Below are 9,557 nucleotides of genomic sequence, written 5' to 3'. Positions count from 1 at the left end.
CCGGCTGCCGTCAGTTGGGAGCCTCTATTCAAAGGCAGTGGCAGGTTGAGACTCTTCAGGTTTTCTCTGGCAATGGCCAGGAGAAACACCCAGGAGATGGACTTATTATCCAGCAGCAGTGGTACAGTAAAAACACTAGTGTGAAAAATGGTGATTTTAGTCACTGTGACACCGGACCAGAAAGAGAAGATTCAATGAGGCTGAATTTGCAAGAAAGTTGGTGTTTGAATTAACGCAGAACTTGCTGGTGCTGTGGTAGATCGATGGTGTTGGAGATGTAAGGTGCTAGGGTAGTGGGATGCTGGGGAAAGCAGCAATGGAACTTAATGTTCAGTAGCCTAAAGAAGTATAGACTTCTTTTTGAGCCTTTCCTAATCTGATATAATTTGCTTTTTGTATATTTATTGCTCTTCCTATTCAGAGGAATTTGCTGCTGCTTCGTCTTTATTTCCCTTCCTGCACTCCAAAAAAAAAAAAAATTGAGAGACTTGGGAGTGCAAAAAAATATTGACTTCCTTTTTTTGAAAGCAGAATGCTGCTATTTTAGGCAAGTAACTAAATGATCTAACAATACTTCAGATAAGTGTTTGGAACTTTGATAGATGTTTCATGCAGAGGGTCAGTCCTCATCTCCATTTTGCTCCTCCCCAGCCCCAGGTACGTGTCACAACCTGCGATGTTCTGGCCAGCAATGAGGATATGAGTGATGTGAAACATCATCCCAGTGGGTTAGGGTCACGTTGATGCTGCCAGCTCATCTCTTTAGGGGTACAAATCTTACGGGAGATCGAAGACCAGTGTGTCAGAAGGCTGGCCTTTTGTTCTGTGCTGGAGGAGCACAACTCCATCAAAATCCCAGAGCCCCAGTCCATGCTAGGACTGGCAATCACACTTACTGGGGACAAGAAGCCCTCTCCCAAAAATTGCTCAGTATCCTGTGCAAAAATTAAAATCCAGTGCTTCTGGAAGGAGAGTCTGAAGGTTAAGGTGAGGGGTAAGGTCCTGCTTCTTTAGAAGGTTTGTCCAGAGCTGGCCGGTGGCCACAGTAGTTGAAAATCCTTGGATACATGTGGATGGCTATGCTGGGTCAGACCAAAGGTGCTTACTCTAAGACAGGCTCCCGCTGTTGACCAAGGTAGGAGCACAACAGCCCAGCGAGTGTAAAGCAGTGCTTTTTCAGATGCCAACAGCTTGTGGCTCAGGTGCCTGCTGGTGGCACCTGCTGGTGCTTTTCCTTTAGTGCTCTCCATGGATTTTTCCTTCGTGAGTTTGTCTGGCTGTTTTGGAAATCTTAGGGGGAGTGCTGATGGCACAGCAGTGTCTTGTATCTCTGCACTTACCTGGCTGAAGCGGATTCAATCAGATCTGAGACATCCATGAAAAAGTCTTTCCACAGCCTCTGTATATATTTTCGCTGCTTTCAGGCAAAACTATAAAAATTTATTATATTCACACTAACTATTTAATATGGAAATAATTTTCATGACCAGCACAGAAGGGGGGCCGTGAGCACACTTTCTTCTTTCTTCTGCAGAAGTTTGTAATGAAAGATTGAAACAGAAGTTGTGCTAATAAAGGAGAAATGGCACCAGAAAGTGTGTCTGGTTGGTCTTGTAAAATCGTGTTATCAAAATGGACTATTTAGTTATAATTTTTAATCCACAAGCATGGAGTAGAGTATAAAAAGTCTGCAAGACAAAGTTGTGCATTAGGTTAATACAGGGATGTGCCATTCAAAAAAAGATATTTTGCTGAAAATATTTAAGGAATACTTTCTCTGTATATCTCAACCACTGCATCTGTTTTTACTTTGAATTATTTTCTGGGTTTTTTGCTTTCTGTGCCCTGCCCATAAATGCACCCATGTGTTATGGTTCGCTTTAGTAGCTGGTTGTTGGGTTTCTTTAAGCAGAACGGCTTCCACTAGGCAAAATTAGGATTTTTGTAAAATGTTTACTTTCTGGGTAAAGAAAACCCACAGTGTTTCTAACAACAGAAAAATTAAAATACCATTAGAGAACATCTTGGGTTTCTCTGCTTCTTTGCTAAAATGCAAAGAGAAACAGGGAATATAAATGAGGATAGATTTAGTTACAAGTGTCACTTACAAAACATGAAAATTCAGTTTCACTTGAAGAATAGCCTATCTCGCCAGTGGGAGGAATGCAGATGTGAGAGAGAAATGCAGATGTGAGAGAAACGCTGGAGGGGGACTTTTTACAAGGGCATGTGATGACAGGACAAGGGGTAACAGGTTTAAATGGAAAGAGGGTAATTAGACATCAGGAAAAAAAATTATTCTTGGAGAGAGTGGTGAGGCACTGGGACAGGTTGCCCAGAGAAGCTGTGGATGCCCCATCCCTGGATGTCTTCAAGGCCAGGCTGGATGAGGCTTTGAGCAACCTGGTCTAGTGGAAGGTGTCCCTGCCCATGGCAGGGGGGTTGGAACTGGATGGTCTTTAAGGTCCCTTCCAACCCCAACCAGTCTGGGATTCTATGAAATGCAAAGGTGACTGCCCCTCCAGGACAGAAAGACAGGTCATGCGATGGTACAGAAAACTGAATGGAGCAGGGGAAGACTCCTGGAGTCTCATTATAGAGCCATTTGTTTGTCTGACTCTCTCAAAATACAGAGCAAAATTAAAGCAGCTGTCCACCCCAGCCAACTGCATGTCAGTCCTGTCAGAAATTGTGGTAATACGGGGAAAAAAATCAAATGCAGCCAAATTGACAGCTGACAATTGTAAGCCCAATGGGATGTATACATGCAGCTATCAGGAAAGGAAGAGAATTTGGGACTGTAAAACTGAATATGGATGAATATGCCCATTATTCATGCCTGAATCGGTGCCTCCGAGAGCACAGAGGGGCTATTGCCCCCACGTTCATGGCTAAAACAAAAATTTACTTTTTTTTTCCCATGCAAAATACATTGACTTTCCATTGAAAAGCCAGACAAAAGATCCGCCTGTTCAGTTTGGAAATGCCAGCTGGGAACTGGCATCAATAGATCCTGTCCTCTCCCTCCCCACAGGTGAGGTATTGAACACAGGCAGTGCTGAAAGTGGAGCCCCCCCTTCCCTCTGGGAGCCAGGAGATGGGAGGTCCCTCCTGCACCAAACCGTGGCAGATGCTGTCAGTGGTTTACTCCTGTCAATAAAACCAAAATAATATCCAGATTTCCTTCATAAAGCAGCTGCCCCTTACAGAAAATCATCTGAAGTGGAAAGGCCCAATATTCAGTTGAAAAAATTGTTTGGATGGTGATTTTCAAGAGGCAGTAGATAGAAATGTCATTTGAACTTGATGAAAGCAAGATGCCTTTTTTGCCTCTGTGACTCTTTCAGAGCCCTGTTTACAGCACTCCTTCCAGAGAAGCTATGCAGGACAGGGGAAAAAAGAAGAGTTATTTGTAAATATTTCATATTCTCAGACCTGAGAACTGTAACCAAATGTGAATCTCCTCATTTCCCATTTTTTCTGCTTTTGCCACGTTTTAGTTTCAAGTTACCTGCATTCCAGATAGACTCAGTGTCACCACGGTCTTTTTTCTTAAAGTAGCGTATACCAGACATGCAGAAATCATGAATCTGAGATTTATCGTGCTTTATCCTAAAAGGTTGATCCTTCTGTTCAGCACTGTAATTATTCTTGCCCTATTGATCCATTTATGTGGCCACTGAATAGGTTCTGTGAGGTCTCGGGCTCATCCATACTGTCTTCCCAGGCTGCTTTGCATCCATCTGCCTATGTTAAAGTGCTTTTAATGAGAAACTAATAACATACCCATTCCCAAAGTATGTTTATCTGGCAGGTTCTGCCAAGAAAATGGTGTACAAAATGGAGAAGAACAAATAAGTTGGAGTAACATCCCAGATCCTCTACCTGTCCTGCCAGCATGTATAATGCAGCCTTCCTGTTAGGGTCTACCCCCATGTAAAAAGAAACACTTTGCCTCTTAGCCAACAGCACCAACAGAGAAGGTGCTGCTGTCGCTTGGAGAGGTGTAAAACTTCTCTGTGCAGGTCAGCTGTTTGGAGGAAAAGCTGAAATCAAAACATTTGTAATCTGGAGGCTGTTCAAGTACCATTTCTCCCGCTAGCCGCAGTGCTGAGCTGTTCCTCTTTCAGTATTTTCTATCTCAGCTTGTTCCTGAGCCCCATCCTCGTATGCTGTGCCCAACACTCCTCCTTCACCTCTATCCCATCACGCCCTCCAGCCCCCGGCTCCAGGAACATCCCAGCCCAGTGCCTGTGAAACTCTGCTGTGCTTTTCTGCGTGGTTCAAACTGCTTGAGAGAGTTGATTGCTTTCCACATCTGACCTAGCACAGACAAGGGTCTTCATGAGGGTGAGGAGTATGTTTGGTCGCCTATCCTGTAGGTCATCTGGCCAAAAAATGGTCTTGGTGAGAGAAATGGTATTGGCAGGAAAGTGTCACAAACCTCTGAGGAGCGACAGTCGTGGTACAATCAAAGCAAAGGAGAGGTTGACATACAAGGGAGGGCAGAGAGGATGGCTTCTGCATGAGTACCTTTGATGGAACAGCTGTGGTAACCATGGAAATTATGAGGTTTTCACATGTTTTTCAGCCACAGTAGGAAATCCTGGTTCCTGAAGCCAAAGAGCTGAGTCTTGTTTTCCAAAGCTATTTTTATGGCAGCTCCTTTCCCACAAACCACTGCCTGTTTAGGTGAGGTCTCTTAGTCATTCCCAGAGCAGCCCAGTGCAGCTGGGACCTGGGATACAGAGAAGGGCTTATGCCACATCTGATGGGAAAGGCTGCTGCTTCCTCCTCCTCTTTCCTAGCATCCCTCCTCTCCTCACCCATTATCTGCTGCTTTAAAAACCTCCCTGCAGAGGCTGGAAGAAAGGGTAGCCTTGCAGCTGTGGTGTTAAAGACTTTTGGTACCCTCACTAACCAACACAAAAATAGGTTTGGGGTTTCGTTCTGAGGCTCGATGTGAAAGAGGCCAGAGGAGTTTCAATGTCACATCATCTTCTGCCGTTCCCCTTCTCTGCAGCAGCTGAGGAGACCCAGCAGCCCCGCGACGCCAGACCCATGAGCCAATCAGGGTGGCACGGTGAACCAGGGAAAATAAAATCACTGCAGTGTGAGATGGGTTTTGCAACAGAACGAGCTTTTAAATTGCAGAGATTGGTTCACAGTAAACATTACTCAAAACCCATTAAGTGATGAATTCCCAGCTCGGGATAATTTGTAACTGGTGCAAATAGTTGCCTGTACTTCTGGTTAAGGCCTGCTTTCCCATGTCCTTTGGATGAAGAGGTCGCTTGGATTTGCACTGGCTGCAATGATACAGCAACCTCTTAATTATCAAATGGTTTCTCAGCTTGCTGGGTGATTTCAAAAGGAGATTTCACCAATGGCTTTCGGCTCCACATGTGTAGAAAGGCATTAGCTCATTTCTGTTGCACCGCTTGTATATGGAGAATGAACGTGAGGATTTAGCTTTTTATGGGTGGGGAACACAAGCCGCCCATGGGGTGTCATTCCCACGCACACTCCCCTTCTCCTGCAGTCTTGCTCTGCTTGAAACTTTCTTCAGAGGAACCTGTTTGCTCTCCCGTCCTTGTGCTGGGAAGGGGAAATGAAGTCATTTATGCTTTGTGGGTGAGCAAGGTGGTATCTTTTGAGATACCCCACAGCCTGGGCTGCAAAGCTGGAATTAACAATTGCAGCTGTTAAATAACGAGCATTGCTACACCTGGGGCCCATGCTTAAAAAAAGCAGCTTCCCTGCTCCTTTCGCTGCATATGGGACCAGTGGTGGTCTTCTGTCTGCAGATCTTGCTCCCAACCAGCACCTTTCCAAAGCCAGAGGCATCATTGCCTGGGTCTCTAGGAGGCAAACCCTGTCTTTGCACGCACAAAAGCAGCACGTGCAACTCCTGTTTCTGCAGGTATGCAAGGAGTGACCCAGCACCTCTCAGGAGATTTAAGTGGGACTGTAGAGGTCCTTCTAGTGGCAAACCAAGTTGGTGGTTTTTCCAGGGTGTGTTTATGCCTGCCCCTGCTGGTGTGTGTCAGGGTGAACTCCTACGGGGTCCAGTCCATCTCATCTGCAGGCAGTGCTTAAATGCCTGCTTAAGTCCTAGAAGGTTTCATAGGACTTAAACACAAGCTGAAGGTGCGTTCAGGTACTTTCAGAAAGGAGACCTGAAGCATACAGGTAGTTCCCTTCTGGATTTTGATTCAGTGGGGCTGGATTGTAGCCACTCATGGTGCTGTTTTAAGAGGATTTTCAAAAAGCAGCGATTTGGCTGTGAAAACACTGCGAATAATCTGATGTCCTCCTTGATCTTGCTGTTACCCTGCTAGCACAGTCACTTTAAGGTAAGCACCAAACTTTTCCCAGTCTCTAAAGTCCATGGAAAAAACAGAAAAGGGGGAAAAAACCCTTTCCTTAGTGTTTTTAAATATCATGATTCTTTCCTAGTGTTTGTGTTCTCATCACAAGTAACAGCCCAGTGAGACACTGCTCTCCTTTGCCTGAGGCGCCACACAGGCATTTGCACTCAAGGGTTTTATAATTTATTGCTGCCCTGATGCTGAACCCATGCAGCCCTGTTTCTGCTGCTTTCTGTGCCAGAGTGCGAGCTGGAGCTCGCGCCTCCAGCAGCGTCAGCCATGGTACCCGAGGCCGCTCCGGTGGTCACTGTCGTGGCACATCCAACCTTCATGCATCTGTAGGATGCTCGCCACAGCGGGGCAGTCCCCACCGGCTTGGAGTGAGAATTGCTGCTGTATTGAGTCAGCCACGTCAATACCAGTGGTGATTTTCCATTTATTGTATCCAGCAGCCCATTGATATCATCCCTAAATGAATGTTTCATTAGGGAATGCAGACAGAAATGGGAGGCAGCAATTATTTGACTAATTTAGAGCTGGAACATTTCACCCGGCTTCTTCCAGTAAAAGAATTGCTGTGAGGTGTGACCTCCATATCACGTAACATGGAGATTTTTTTCAAGCTGAAGCCCAGCTGATGCTTCATCTTCATCCAGCAATACTGCTCCAGCAGTGGGTCACTAACAGGAAAATCCACTTGACCATGATGATGCTTATGTGTGGGGGGAGTATAAGACCTTTTGAAAAGAAGCCCAGATAGACTCTCTCTTCTGCAGCTGTATTGGTCCATTGCACGCTAACTACTTTCTGAGTTAAGGGCTGGGGCACAGCTGTGGTTTTCTTAAAGCATGTTATTAACAGATCAGCATAGCCACTCAAACTCAAGAGTCATCCTGTTGCTTAAACATGAGAAAAAGCGCCCTGATTATTTTTAATATTTTTTTTTCTCCAACACCTGGCATAAGAAACGGAAAAAGAAAATTATTTTGAGGCAATGGACTCAAAGTTGCCTGTCAGTGGAGTGTGAGATGGAAATTTGAGGATGGAAACTGAGGGCAAAGTAGTGCTGCAGTGTAGCTCTTCACTGTGTTATGTCCCAGATCAAAGGATAATATAGGGTTGAACTTGGATCTGCTGGATAAAATAATGTTGCAAATAAGGATAGGTCAGGAAACCACCTGGTAACTGTCTTATGCTTTCAAGTTTGGGTTTGTTTTTTTTTTAACATCATTAGACATGCATGAGTTACCATGACATTTTGGACTGCATAGATGCTGCCATGCCTGACTGATGCTTCAGAACTTGGCTGCAGCTCATAGTATAAACATAACCCCATCCCAGGCAGAAAAGTTGGTAAAGTGATGGTTCATTAGTGCAATCTTTTGCTCTTGTTTGTTTCCTTTTATTAAACCAGACCTCTTCTATGCTCCGTGGCACGGTCTCCTCCACAGAAGGAAACGGCCAGTGATAAATACTGAGATTTAGTACTTTATACCTACCTCAGAAATATTTAAATGAGAACGCTCTCTGTGGTAATCTTTGAAAACAGACTGCTGTGTTGTATGAAGACAGCAATTTTCTCCTCCAAAATCAAATGATCCTAGCAAAAATCAGAACGATGATGTGGAGGAACTACAGTCAATTCACTCCTTAAAAAATGGTTTTGTAGTGTGATATTCCCTTACTAAGATCTGAATAGTGCATTCAGATAATAGCTGGATATAAATGCTTGATATAATTGCTAGATAGAAATGCTGAGAACAACTAATCAGCAAATTGTACTCTTAGGCTTGCCCAGACACTTTCTAAAAGGAAATTACTGCTATAAACCATTTTCCATTTAATCCCTTGTGCTTTCAGTTCTTGGAGGCTGCTTGATAAAATGAAAAGAAAAAGCAGTAAATAACTGAGAGGCCAGCTCAGAAACAGGGTGCAAGTGAAATCTTTAGTCGTCAGTGTGTACCTGGAGATCACCCTCATCATCACGATCGCTGTGGTTGCGCTGGCCGTGAAACAGTGACTGCTCGTGGTTTCTTCCCTTACTCTTTTCAACAGTTGGAATAATTTTCTGTCATAACTTTGTTATGGGCATCTTGGTCCTTCAGTTCTTTCCTATCCACTCTCATCTTTCTAACAGCCTTAGCCTCAATGTTTAATGTCATTACACGGTACCTAAATTAATGAGGAAGGTGCAGATGTGCACCACTGCACCAGGTCGTACCTTTCCTGACCAAGTCAATCTCTTATGGGATCGAGCAGGAGTTCGCCAGTCTGGCAGCAGCCACAGGCAGCTATGGGCAGCAGGCAGCAGCTGTCAACATCTGGGCAGCTCACCTACTCTCCTCCCAGGTTGCTTAGTGCAGCACGACCACCAGAGAAGCTGCTAGGAGAACATCAGCCTCAACTGGGCCCTGAGGTTTATTATCAGCACTAAGCACTAATGAGCATTGGCTTTCCCACATAGTGAATTGGTTCTGGTGGCATAGTCAGAGCCTGCTTTGCTGCGAGGGAGCCTGTGATGGTCTTTGCAGATGAAATATCAGTGAACAAAGTCTCACTTTATCTTGGTTTAAGTGAAATACAGCTGTAAAGTAAGCAGCCAGATCCAGCCCAAAACTCACTGTCCGGAGCAGAGGTTCCTCAGCAGCCCGTGGTGAGGGCAGGCTGTGCCCTGCAGCCAAGGAGGGTCACAGGTGGCAGAGACCCCCCTGCAGCCCGGAGATGACCCCACGCTGGAGCAGGGGGATGTGCCCAAAGAAGCCCGTGACTCTGTAGGAAGCCGGTGCTGGAGCAGGCTGCTTCTGGAGGACTGCACCCCATGGAAGGGACCCACACTGGAGCAGGTCATGAAGGGAAGACCTTCACAGGAAAGGCTCACATCAACGGGTCACAGGTGGCAGAGACCCCCCTGCAGCCCGGAGATGACCCCACGCTGGAGCAGGGGGATGTGCCCAAAGAAGCCCGTGACTCTGTAGGAAGCCGGTGCTGGAGCAGGCTGCTTCTGGAGGACTGCACCCCATGGAAGGGACCCACACTGGAGCAGGTCATGAAGGGAAGACCTTCACAGGAAAGGCTCACATCAACGAAGTTCATGGAGGACTGTCTTCCATGGAAGGGACCCCACACTGGAGCATGGGAAGGGTGTGAGGAGTCCTTCCATATGAGAAGACTGGAGCGGCGGAGACA

The 9,557-nt window shown here is 45.8% G+C and overlaps 1 protein-coding gene across 1 annotated transcript in view; it reads left to right on the top strand.

Moving 5' to 3' along the window:
- TSPAN32 (tetraspanin 32) overlaps window positions 1-9,557 on the top strand; it is a gene marked incomplete at its 5' end in the record, with an annotated part of 17,365 nt that overhangs the window by 643 nt on the left and 7,165 nt on the right. The gene's annotated exons all lie outside the window — the stretch shown is intronic.

The sequence above is a fragment of the Eurypyga helias genome, unplaced genomic scaffold, assembly GCF_000690775.1.
Source record: "Eurypyga helias isolate BGI_N326 unplaced genomic scaffold, ASM69077v1 scaffold12250, whole genome shotgun sequence".
NCBI lineage: Eukaryota > Metazoa > Chordata > Aves > Eurypygiformes > Eurypygidae > Eurypyga > Eurypyga helias.
This window is presented reverse-complemented; position numbering and strand designations above follow the sequence as displayed.